At 40.9% G+C, this 10,739-nt stretch overlaps 1 long non-coding RNA gene across 1 annotated transcript; it reads left to right on the top strand.

Annotated features, from left to right (window-relative positions):
* Positions 1-6,968: 6,968 nt before the first annotated feature.
* LOC144995378 (uncharacterized) lies at positions 6,969-9,340 on the top strand. The gene is made up of 2 exons (XR_013658928.1): positions 6,969-7,042; positions 7,172-9,340. It is a non-coding gene; the product is annotated as an uncharacterized LOC144995378 (long non-coding RNA).
* Positions 9,341-10,739: the final 1,399 nt, after the last annotated feature.

The following is a 10,739-nucleotide window of genomic DNA, read 5'->3' as shown; positions in this document are numbered from 1 at the left end:
AGATATCCGCGCTATGTAGTTTGTCCAAGTGGGGTTACCGTAGTGTGACGTTATCCTTAGTCGCAAGGACCCCAAACGGTTTCTGCAGGCCGAATGGTGACGGTACCTACACCGGCTCCGACGACATAAAGTCAATTCAGTCACTTCTTTTCATAATGTGGGAGTCAGACGCCGTCACTAAGCAGTGGTGCAGCGGTCGACCCATGATCGTACGATTGCAGGTTCGCTTCCCGCCTTGCACGCCCATGAGTCGAAGTGTCCTCGGGCAAGACACTGAACCCCACCTTGCCTCTGGTGGTAGGCGGGGCGTCTGTGTTTGGCAGCGGAGCGGCCATCAGTGTGTGAATGACTGTGTGACTGGGTCCGTGACTGTAAAGCGCTTTGTCCTTGTAGGTAGAAAAGCGCTATATAAGTATACGCCATTACGCCAGTGATTGGTCCAAGTACGTCTGAGTCATTGTTTGAGCCCCATGAGAGATTTTGTCCACATTCATTTTTTTTAACCTTTCGGCAACTCAAAATCAAATTATTGTAGGTGTGGACGGCTTTTCGGGGTTTGGTGTCGGTAAAGCGGAGTTTCATCTGTAAAATAAGGAGCTCAGAGACACGTTTGGGTGTAGAGGACCAATACGTTATTTTCATTTTCATTCACATACCCAGAAGTCCATTTGTCTCATTACGCAATGAACCTGTAATGTGCAGAACACCAATGCGGAAGGAAAACAGTGTTCCATACGCCCCCCTCCTGCAGATGAAATGGAGGATTTCAACATAAAACAACAAAGATGGAAATAGTCTGTTATATTAGCAGAAGAACGTTGAAAGTACCAAAAAGTGCTCCTCCTCAGACCGAAGGGTCACACAGACTTAGAGATCTTGGTTTCATGGAGGAAGAAAGGATTGGAGTGGACAGCTGCAGGGACACCGATGTCTTCATCAACGGGCTGAAGAGATCCTGCAGGCCACCAATCACTAAATAAAAGATAAATAGCTTCTAAACATTTTGAGAGTTATCAATAACCATTCTGCTCACCTATTCAGTTAAGTTTAGTCGGTCTGCTCTGCTGCTGCACGGCGTTCACTTGCTGCACTGGATACTCACCTTGACTTTAATCTCGTAAATGTATACAATTTTTTTTCTCGTAGATTTAGGACTTTATATCTCGTAATTTTACTTTTTTTGTGTGTGTCCCTAAAACTCCGTCATGGTTTTTTTTTATATTTTAAATGTGAGACACCATGAGCTACTTTTATCAGAAAACATCTCTCCAAATAAAGTTAGATTTGATTCATTTTGATTAAAAAAATATTTTTTTCTCTCAAGTTTTACCTTCTTTATGTATTTCAAACCCAAACCTCACAGATAAGACTTTATATCTGAAAACGTCCACATAGCTTCATATTTTATTTGTTTTTTTGTAGAGGCGGTAACGTTGATCATTAGGTTTTTTTACAATTTTTATAAAAATTCCCCAGGATGTGCTTAGTTTTTCACTCTTTGCGTTTGCATTTTAGCTTATTTTGTGCTAAATAATTAAAACTAAAATGTCCTGATTTGTGCTTTGATATATTTACCACATTTTTAGCACCAGACGAGGTTTATAAAAATGATAAAAACAGTAAATAAATGAGGGCTTTTTCTTTTTTTTACATGACTATCTAATATAAATGTCAGACTTTTCCCACTGACCGGTTTTATCAGCGGGATTACTTGAGCCCATTTATTATTCCATATGAGTGTGGCCAGCATGGGTAATTGTAAATTAAGTGGATTACTTTGCAGTGTAGTGCCTGAGGGAATTAGAGAATCTCTGAATGGATGCAAAATCCTTTCGTTCTATAGCCTGGAGGTCTCGAAGCAGCATCAGCACTTTCTCAAGCAATGATATCCACATGAGCTTTTTTGAATTATTCTTATTTAATATCAGCATAGCAGATTTAATGACACCAGCACTCAGGTTTTTTTTAAAGCTCCCTGAAGTGAGCCAGTGTTTTAAATGAGTGGGATCCGTTCCTAAGTGTGCTTAATGGATATTAAGGCGCATGCTAATTTTTCTTTTTCTGTTTAGCCACAACAGAGGTTTGTCTTAGACTGCAAAGTTTTAAAGGGGGTGAGTTCAAAGTATATGTCAGCTCCTGCTTTCAGGGCTTTGCGTAAGATGAAACTACAAGATTCATTGTCTTCCTCCTGGCTTCAGTGGCTTTATAACATCCCAAATCCCCCAGATCAAAATCCACCACGAACGAATTGCAGTGGAATACAAATGAGGAAGCGGTGGCAGGGATTTTTGTTTTAATGAGGACAAAAACCTATCACCACATCTAACCTGAAACGCTTCATTTGTTGCTGCCAGACGGCCGGCCGGCTCTCCCCAGACGGGTTGTGGGGTTAAAACTGAAGTTTCAGGCCTGTTTACTCAGGGCCCTGGCAACAAAAGAGGGGCTCCCTCCCACACCCCCAAAACATTTCAGCCCGGCTCCGTTTGCCTACAGCAATCCCAGCTCCACCGGTGGAAAAGGTCTGCTAAAATAAATAAAAAAAGTGGCTGTGCATCCCACGCAGTGAGTTAGCAGCCCTTTGAAAGGATAACCAAGGCTACCGTATCTAGCATTTGCTAGCCTGCAGCGGTTCGGAAGCCAGGCGTTCTGAGAACAGAAAGTCTACTTTCAGACTGACTCCCACTCGTTTGACACCGCTTCATAAGTCACTGTGCTGTTTTAGAAACATGTCTGGCCTGTTTGTAACCGAGTCTTTAAATTAAAGCTGCCAGCAGCGTTGGATGGCCCGTTGGAGTTACCCCCCTCTGCCTTGGCCGCCCGCTTTAGACCTGCCCTCACTGCCCCTGCCACTCTGGTCAGAGCTGCACGTGACAAATACATTTTAAAAAAGCCACTTTTTCAAATTGGTGGCTTTTCTGTTAGTTTTATCTCCATGGCAACCATTTTATCAAAATCTACAGCTTCTAAAACCAACATTTTCTTCCAACTCAATGATGCTCAAGAAGTCAGGAGGCATTTGGAGAAGGTGATTTTTTTAAATGAAAATTCAAAATGGCGTCCACTTCTCGAGGTCAAAAGTCAACGAAAATTTTGATCGTGATTGTAGACTCAGTCTGGTGGCGTGTGACATTTCGTGAATTTTCGGGAACTAAAGTTTTCTTCTCCCATATTGTGTGAAAAAGTGAAAATCGCCAAATTTCACACTTTGTCACAAAACGGGCCTCTGTCCATCCCATACTAATTTCAAAAGTTCCTTTGCATACCCCTGTTGTGTGATTTGGTTTCGTTAGTGGATTTTGAAACATTATTTTGAGCCCCATAAGAGATTTTATCTACATTCTTTTTTTTACAGTACCCCCCCCCCTCCCTCATGTGATGTCATCGTATTTAGGGGGTGGTGGTCGTTCACTAAGGGTATGTCCGAATTCCCATCCTAACCCTTACATAGTGCACTATGTAGTGCGTTTGCCATTTTGTAGTGCTGTCTGAATCTACAATTCCAAAAGTGCCCTAGAAATTTCCCAAAGTCTCTGCAAAAAAACAGTGTGCATCGATTCTCACTAGATCAGCGAATATAGACCACAATGCATTGCGTCTGAACCCTTTTTACAAAAAAAAATGTATTTAAATGTATTTTTTGGATAAACCATCAACGTTTTCATCTTCAGAAGACAGTAGACTCATAAATCGGCGCAAAATGCTCATTTTAATTAGATTTTAACTTTGTGAGATGGATGACATCATCAGCCGCTAAAAAAAAAGAAGTAGTGACCTTGGTGTCCGAATTGCTTTTAAAATTTACAGCACATAGTGTAGTGCCGCACTATATAGTTTTTTAGTAGTCAGGGTTAGGGTGGGAATTTGGACAAAACCTCTGTCAAAAATTCATTTTTACTGATGACCAGGTGACGTTTTGAGTTAGTGGCGGGGGGGAAAATACTCCCTCAAAGGCACACTAAGACAGAAGAATTGCAAAGATCTGGTCCTGAATCAAAGCCTTCCTGAGCACGTCCATCCCCCTCAAACTTTGATCTTTGCGGTTTTTGCACCGTGCTTCCACCTGGCAGTCACTAACTGGGCCTGAATCCTAGAAAAGCCTTTTAAATTCTTCAGAATAACAGTCGTATTGTCGAAGTGGAGAAGCAGACTCTCTGCGAGAGCACAAAAGCACATCAATGGAACATCAACGTTCTCAGGTTTAAGGAGGGTCTTTGCTGGCCTTTGAAAGTAACTCGTTGTATCAAGTGCACACAAGCCAGATTCATGGACTTACAACCAGAGATATAATATTCTGGGCCATGAGAGTCTCTGCACATCCTAATACAAACACACACGCCTTTTGTAGTTGCAGGAACCCAGCTCATGACATCATGGGTTTATCAGGGACTGATCAGCAGAAGCTCATAGACTTCTCAAAGGCTGTTTTGTCTTCCTTCCCCATGAACCCCCCTGATCCCACAGATACCTTCCAGCCATGCGTATTTGTTTACCGCCGCCTGAATTTGAAAGTCTTTGCGGTGGCAGTTGGCCATCTCTTCCAGCGTTTTCCCATGCACTTTATTTGTGCCAGAAAAGTTTCAGTCACTGAAATCAGGTGTTGTTTCCACCGTTCGCGCAGCCAACCAATCAAACCAGAGGAGTTTTGGAGATATGCATGGTCACGATTTCTTCCTTCCCTTTTGGTGAGATTGGAACGTGAACGGATGTTTTTCGTTTTTATGTCCAAACTGACAAAAAAACGATGTCATCGGGATTAAACAAGCATTTATTACGACCACAGGCTCTTCATTTAAGTCTTTTATATGTATAATTATCATTTATATGTATTTTTTTAAACTATTTTCAATTTTATACACTCCAAGAAGATAATAAATCTGACATGTCTTTAGAAACAGTTGCTGTAAGTTATCGAATTTTCTTTTTTTTTTGGATTTGATAGTTGAAGTTTTTAAGTCGTGTGGTGGGATTTTTGTTTTTTTACATTAGTTTTATGAAATAAAGAAAATTTATATAATTACAGGTTAAATCAATGAAACAGCCCATCTTGCAGTTTTCCAGTTCATGAAAATGATGAAAAATATTCAATTTCGGTAAAGAAAATTGTCAGATCAGGCATGTCAGCTGTCACTGATTGGCACATTTAGTTTGGCATAGATTTTTTACACCAGATGCCCCTTCTGATACAGCTCTGTATTTTATCCGGGCTGCCGGCACAGGGGGACCGAGACTCCGGCCCCGTTGTGGCTTTTTATGGACGAGTGTGTTTTTAACCTTTGTGCTATCCAAGACACTTTACCAGTGGGAGTTGGGTCATCTAGACCCACTAGATAGTGCTCTGAACCTTTTTTCTTTAATGATCTGTGATCTTCACTGGTGTCCATGGATTTGTCAAAGTAAGGGTGGGGTCATAGGATAGCACAAGGGTTAAAGCTTGCTGAGTCCTCATAGGGGGAATAATTTCATTTGCAAATATCAAATGCAGACAGATATTTGCAAACTGATTTCAGAAATTTGAGGGGGGAAAAAATCAAGGAAAAGACATTTGACTGTTTTATTTGGATTTGAATTCTATAAGTTTGAAACTTCTTGTTACTTTCAACACTTCAGCAGGTCTTCATAAACACAGAGGCGCTGATGGTCGTGGCTTTTAGCTCAGCTGTTGTGGAATACGTTGGCAAATAAACAGTGTTGCTGAGGTCCTCCAGTCAAAGTGACATATATTAAGAACATATATGAGGACAAATATTTATAAAATTAAGCTCAAAACAGCATTTCTGAGTATTTCTTTATTTAGATTGTTGTGATCAGGTCCAAACGTAAAAATGCCTTTGGAAAAAGATTGTAAGATTGAGGCTACAATCGCTCCGCTCCATTCTGATGTGTCCCCCTGTAGACAAATAGATCCATCTTTGTTTTTTTCACGTGAGCTGGAATCCGACTCAAAGCTGAACGCCTGAATAGCTCAAATATTACATTTTTGTTGCACCGCTAATGTTTGGTTGGGGGTGTGAGGGGCTATAAGCTGGCGGAGGAGCGTGTAAACAGAGAGCTCTCTGTAACAGGGAGGGGAAGGGGGGGGCGGGTTTGTTTAAGTGCTAACAGTCCTGCCCACAACTCAGGGGTGAATTCCTGCCGCTCTGCAGAAACGATGTCTTAGAAAAGGACACAGAAATGGCATCATCATGATTAAAAGACGCTTCAACAAAAAAGACCAAAAGATGATCTGAGCAGGACGTCAAAATGTGACAGGAATGCTATAAATTAAGCTCAACATATGTCATTTTAAAAGGTTTCACTGCAAAAAAACTGCTATTAATCAAACTGCAGTGTTGAATGAGGCTTTAATTTTATTAACAAACCGAGAAGAGGATTATCTTCCTGCAGACATGAACAGTGGAGGAGTGGTCCGCTCTGTCTCTCTGCTGGTATTTGGTGACACAACATTCAAAGTGGGTGAAGAGGCCATCCTCATTTTTTATCGGCCACTTAGCTCAGAGGAGGGCGAGTAATTAGCCGGGCTGGCTGGGAGTCAGGCCAGCATCCTGGAGCATTGTCGGAGCAGCCTGGTGATGAAGAGGAGGAGGAGGAGGACTTGATGCTCCACCAGACGGCTGCGGCCGCCGCGCTCAACGCAGGGCTGCGTCCCTCGTGTGGAGGGAAGTGTTGTTCGCCGCCTGAAGGAGAATGTGTTTCCTGAATTATCTATATGGCTGTTTACTTGGTCCCAGTTTCTGTAGCACCCATCCACTCTCTTGAAAACCCACTCAGCTCACTGACGCTGCCTCTCCTTCTTTTGTTTATGCCTCAGGGGGGAGTTTTCCCTTAATTGCTTGCAACTCTAATGGAAATCACGGCCGGCTGTTTGAGGACTTTTCAAATGAAGATTATTTTAGCTATAGAAGATGCCGTAATGTGAGCTAGGTTTACTTTGGGGGAATTGTTGATCATTTTAATACCTCCCTAATATGCAGGTGCAGCAGGTTGAACCCCGAGTTTCCTGAGTCTTTCTGCACTTTTGTGGCTGCGTGTGCTCAACACAAAGGTAATGAGGCCAGGAATCATTCCAGTGAGCTTTGTTGCAGCCCATTCCTTCATCCTTTGTGTCTATACTACTTACAACAGCAAAGAAAATCCCTCCACTCAGACAGACTTTTGTCTCTCCTCTTCACAGAACTGTGCTGGTGCCAAGACATGAGAGGACAGGGAAGCCTGTGTTAGTCATGAAACCTTAGAAGCTGGACCCAGCAACACGTGTCCAAAAACCCATTTTATTCATCCGGGGAAAGATCCAAAAAGAAGAGGATCCCTTTTGTTGGTCATTTTTCCCTTTTTTGGTCAACTAAATCCATGTGTTTAAGTGATCATAAAACAGGAGTTTTGACCAAAAAGGAGAAAAAAGTGAAATATTTGTAAGAAAATGGGAGCTTCCAGTACATCCATTCACAACCATTGAATATTTATTCACTGTGGGGTCACTGACAACGGTACAAATACAGTCCAAAGCAGCGTCAGTCCTCTTCAAGCCTTAGTCATACAGGTGAAAAGAATGTACAACAATCTAAAAAGAAAAAAGTTGATCCAACTTAAATGAATCACTTCAACTGGTAACAGGAAATTGAATTAAGTTTATTCAACTCAATTTAACATGTTGATCTAACTTATATTTTTTTGTGTATACAACTCAAATGTACACATTTATCTATCTTAATATCAAACATTTATCCAACTCAATACAATGTATTTCTGGCTTCGGATTTTGTTTCTTTATTTTTTTCACTATCGTTTTACATGCATTAAAGTTTAGGCCAACAGGCCTTGTAATTTCCATTTCAATGAGATGAATGACCCAGCAATGGTTTGGCAGGATCTGTCTTTGATAATGGGAGTTTCGGCTTCTTTCCGCCCAAGGGGGTCAGTCATCGTCCTCTCCCAAACTCTAACTCGTGGTGCAGAAAGAAATAAACATAACAGATTTAAATGACTAGTAAAAACAGAGTAAAACAGCTGGACAACAAAACACATGGACAAAAACTCACACTTAAACCCCAATCTGCCCAGACAGGCAAAGAAAATGGTATCCCACAATTCCTTGCGCTGCCTTGCGTTGTGACGTCATGATGCATTGACCGCTTCACACCAAAGTTACACCAACTTAATTGAATTAAGTTGATTGAAAGTAAAATAACTATGTCCGACAACTATGAGTTATTTTTAAGTTGAATGAACTAAAAATAAAACGATTTATTTTTACCAAACTAAATAATTAAGTTAGATGAATGTAAAAAAGTTCATTTTTCCAACTACAGGGTGAAGGCAAGCATGTGGTCCACATGAAAACTTAGGATCACAGACCTTTCTGGAGGAGTGGTGTTAATGCACATGAAGGGAGGAGCCCGTTAGTTAGCATGATGAGTGTCCGCTCATTCTCACTGTCAGACATGAGGAAGCTAGACAATCAGAGGGTAGTTTGTGTGAACATCCTGCAGGCACTTAAGTATCCCGTGCACGCCCGTAAGTGAACACGTGGTCAGCAAGGAGCCAGTACTCGCACCACACTGACGACTAGAGTGTGGCTTACATAAGGACACCGTATGACAGCCTCACCTGCATGTCATGAATGCGTGTAACTTACGTTGGACTTACAAATACTTCACGATGCACTTATGGTACGTTCCGTCTTCAACAAGCCTCAAAGGAACCGCAAGACGCACATGCACTCCCCTTAAAACGCAACACCAGAGCCCAGCGAGGGCAACCAGAGCAGGAAACACCAGAGGCCACACAAGACAATGCATGTGTCCGTGGTTTTATAAAGAGAGTGAGTCAAGTAAATGAGTTAAAATCACTTAAAATTGTTCCTACGTTCCTTTGAAATTCCTTTATAGCTTAGCTTAAATTAGCACATAATTTCCTCCAATACTTTCACTATTCAATATCTTCTTTAAAAAACGTGCACAGCTTAAAAGGGACATTTAAGCTTTTCCGAAATGTAAAGTGAGTGAATGAATTCAGCAAACAAGCGTTCATTTGTGACAATGAAAGTGGAACAAAACAAAGACAATTTTTTTTCTTTTCCTTTTACCTAAATAAGAAAATCATTGGTACACTGTGGGATGTCGCTGTCAAATAAAGTTCAGGTTTCAAGATTCAACATGGCTTTATTGTCATTCCACACGTAGTATTTGCAGAGAAATACACAGCATGTTGTTACTCATTAGTATGACAGTGCAAAGAAGCAAGCAATAAAATAGAAATCAACTAGAATAATATTCCTATAAAATAAAATAGAGACCGGTCTTCTGTCATGTGCATTAATAAATAAGTACTAAATAAAATAAAAGCCGCAAGCGGCGTTGTATGGCCCGCAGACGCAACCCGCCTTCCACGCCCAACTCTACGCACCACCGCCCTCACCGCCCTCACTGCCCACTTTTGATAATGGCTAGTCAAAACTGCATATGCTAAATATGCTAACTATGCTAGCTATGCTAATGTGGCTAAAAGTTCTAGCATAGCGATCAGCATCATCAACTGACTCAGAAAAACACATTACCTAAAATGCTAATTATGCTAACTATGCTAGTTATGCTAACATAGCTAAAAGTGCTAGCTTAGCGATCAACATCATTAACTGACTCAGAAAAACACATTACTTAAAATGCTAATTATGCTAACTATGCTAGCTATGCTAATGTGGCTAAAAGTACTAGCATTGCGATCAGCATCATCAATTGACTCAGAAAAACACATTACCTAAAATGCTAATTATGCTAACTATGCTAGCTATGCTAATGTGGCTAAAAGTGCTAGCATTGTGATCAGCATCATCAACTCACTCGGAAAAACACATTACCTAAAATGCTAATTATGCTAACTATGCTAGCTATGCTAATGTGGCTAAAAGTGCTAGCATAGCGATCAGCATCATCAACTGATTCAGAAAAACACATTCCTCCATTGGTGAGAGCTATATGCCATAAGTTGATAAAAACCCCACTTTTTCCAAAATGGCGGCTATTCTGTTGATTTTATCTCCATAGCAACCATTTTATGTTTTGGTCCCCTTGAGAAGACGAACAGATTGACTTCAGTTTCGGACAAATCGGTAAAAGTAAACTTTTTGTTGTCCTTAGCAACAGTGGTTTTATGCTAACCACGCCCACATTCCTTATATGTCCATATCCAGTGTTTTTCAATGTATTCAGTTTCAGGCATGAATGCATGCATTCAATTTTCACTGTATTGTATTGAAATGCATGGTAGTTATAACAGTGCGCCACTTTGCTAGCATGCCACGCACACGCCGTTCAAAATCTACAACTTCTAATTCCAACATTTTTTCCACAGTAGCTTGCCATTGATGCCCAAAAAGTTTCGAGATGATTGATGAAAATTCCAACGACAAGTTTAAGTTTGAATCCGGTGGTAAAGGTGTTTTTTATATAAAATTCAAGATGGCCGCCTTTTCCTGAGGTCAAAGGTCGACGAAACTCCAAAGGTGATTGTAAACTTACGCTAGGGACATGCGAGTCAAATTTCGTGAAAATCGCACAAAAAAAGGCACAAAATGGCCGCCAAACCGTAGGTCGTGTCGCCATCACGTAATGATTTCAAAACTTTGTTTGGATATACCCGACAAAGTTATCTGGGTTTCGCTAGCCGATTCATAAAAAAAAATCCGAATTTTCTTTTTTTAGCCGAGTCAGCACTTTTTTTTGCGATCGTTTTTGGTTTACCAC

Source organism: Oryzias latipes, chromosome 11 (assembly GCF_053564925.1).
Source record: "Oryzias latipes strain Hd-rR chromosome 11, Olatipes_Hd-rR_3.1".
In the NCBI taxonomy this organism is placed as follows: Eukaryota; Metazoa; Chordata; class Actinopteri; order Beloniformes; family Adrianichthyidae; genus Oryzias; species Oryzias latipes.
The sequence above is the reverse complement of the archived record's forward strand: the minus strand, read 5'-3'. Positions and strand labels throughout refer to the sequence as shown.